This window comes from Hemicordylus capensis, chromosome 3 (genome assembly GCF_027244095.1).
Source record: "Hemicordylus capensis ecotype Gifberg chromosome 3, rHemCap1.1.pri, whole genome shotgun sequence".
NCBI classification, from domain to species: Eukaryota; Metazoa; Chordata; class Lepidosauria; order Squamata; family Cordylidae; genus Hemicordylus; species Hemicordylus capensis.
The window spans coordinates 159,350,842-159,353,309 of record NC_069659.1 but is presented as its reverse complement, the minus strand read 5'-3'; the positions used below and the strand labels follow the sequence as shown (position 1 = coordinate 159,353,309).

The 2,468-nt window shown below is 43.4% G+C and overlaps 1 long non-coding RNA gene across 1 annotated transcript; it reads left to right on the top strand.

Moving 5' to 3' along the window:
• The first annotated feature begins 296 nt into the window (after positions 1-296).
• Positions 297-1,513, top strand: LOC128351744 (uncharacterized). The gene is made up of 2 exons (XR_008320015.1): positions 297-475; positions 1,343-1,513. It is a non-coding gene; the product is annotated as an uncharacterized LOC128351744 (long non-coding RNA).
• Positions 1,514-2,468: the final 955 nt, after the last annotated feature.

Sequence of the window (2,468 nt, the reverse complement as noted above, 5' to 3'; positions counted from 1 at the left end):
TAACTACAATCATGCACAGCAACAGGCCATTATCTTTTGCCAAAGAAACATGCCTAGAAAGCTCATGGCAGGTTTTCCCCACTGCTACCCAGGACATGGTGGCCCTGGCACAGCACCATTCACCAACTTCAGGGGGCATCGCAGCCATGTGGCCACCCTCCAAACTCGCTGGCTGAGGTCCAGATGCCCTCCAAGCCCTGAGATGCACCCCGTTTTCTGCTCCCACAATGCTCTGGGGTGCTCTCATTTGCATGCCTGCCTGCCACAGCTTCCTGCTCACACAGTCCCACCCCCGGCATCTGCTTAGCGAGGCTTTCGGAGGAGTCAAGGGATTCCTTGATCGCGTTAGGCAAAAGTTTCAAAAATTTTCAGAGGCTGATCCAAATTTGCAGCCCCTCAGGGGTGAAGACAGAGAGAAAACTTCAATCCCTCACTTCCATTTCTTTTGGAGGGAAGAGGAATGACACTTCTGCAGGTAGTAAAATTGAAGGTGTGGGTTATGGGTTTAGCAGGGGAGCAGGGTTCAGCAGAATAAGAGGGGAATCCTTAAATGCTAAACGGGGCTCTCCACCCCTATCTCCCCCGTAAACCTGAGCTCCACTTTTAGATTTCATAAAGTGCAGGCAGTTGGGGCTCCTAAAACAAGCCCCGCCCTTCCTCCTCTGGCTTTTTGCTTACCTCTGCCTGAGAAATTGTTCTGTAGGATTAGAAAGAAAACTTATTGTTTGACACTTGTTTACTTTGGGTTGGTCCTAAATAAACCTCATTTTGGTTTGCAGATTTTCCTTCTGCTCCTACACCAGCTCCTAAGATTTTGGAAAAGACCCCCCCATTTTCCCCCCTTTTTTTAAAGTGAAGATTGGCAATATACAGACATGCCCCGTTGCCACAGAAGATTGTTTTAACAGGAATTGTAACGCAGGCAGGACTATGTGGAGACAACCCAAAGTAATTGAGTGACAGCCATAAAGCTATAAAAAAGGAAAGGAAAGGTTGTGGTCGAGTTGGTGTCCACTCCTGGCAACACAGAGCCATGTGGTTTCCTTGGTAGAATGCAGGAGGGGTTTACCATTGCCTCCCCCATGCAGTATGAGATGATGCCTTTCAGCATCTCCCTATATCGCTGCTGCCCGACGGTTGTGGGGGGGCCCATTTAAGAATCTTGTCTCAGGGCCCACTCCAACCTAGTTACGCCCCTGCGTGTTGAGGATATCTGTTGATTTTATCAGCTCTGACAGCATGAAGGTAAGATCATGAAGGACACATGTGAATCTACAGAAATTGAGATTTGTGAACATACATGTTAACATCCTGATAAAAGTGTATGATGCTTTATTATCAGGCAAAACTACAGTGATCAAGCAACTTAATTTCCAGTTTTGACCGAAGTGTTGTCACTAGTAGAAGAAAGATGAAAAAACCTTCTAAAGACACAGAACAGTCCTCCTGAAAAACTTTGGATTATGTCTCTGCAGTATAGATTGACCAAGCATAAAACTAGTGTGCACTGAAATATTCAGATGCATTTGTGGGCTGTGGAACACATGCTCTCCTTTCTTAAAAGTTCTCAGGGCAATAATTATGACAGGTACTACTGCATTAGACTGTGTACCTTTAGCAAATGAGGTAACTAGAAGAACAGCACGCTAGTATCTATACTATTTTGAATGACAGTCATTTTAGTATGAGGAATTATGACAGGATGTGGGCTGATGTTTGGACAGATACATTTATTGGGCAAACTCTTATGAGGCCTGCTAAGAGTCAGGCAAGGTTAGAAAGGAGGCATGACTGTAAGCCAACATACTTCATGGATTTTAAGACAGCTATTGTGAAGTGAGATCACCTTCGCTATCATCATCCTCGTAAGAGTATTGCACATCATCATTTAGCAACACATTGATGTTTCTCAGGCTAGAATGTCAAGAGATTTCAAATATATGAGCAAGATCCTGCCATTTTTGACATTTCATAGTCCATTCCATCCATGTGTTTCTGGTTTAACAAATATATTCAATGGAATAACAGACAGTACAAGCAGAATACAGATGAAATTGAGGAGATTGTCATGAGACTAGAAGACAATCTAACAGGCAAATCATTCAAAAATGTCACCAAGCTGAAACTAGAACAAGCTGAAATGATGAGTGCTGAAGAACAATATTATTATTGATCTTGTATCCCATCATATTGCTACACACCTTCTGATTCAACAGATGCTCATATGTCTCATTAAACACAGATATACAGAAATAATGTACTTCAATTATGAATGTTGCACATTGCCACCATAATGATTTGATTCTATAATGTCATATATGGGCTGGTTCATATGAACACAGCCCAGCACATACGATAACGCTGGGGACCAGCCAAGAGCATGCCCAATCTGATGTCATCAGTGCCAACATGCTCTCAAAGTGCCCTTTAATCAGGGTTTTGGAGCGCTTGTAGGGAAGCGATTCAGA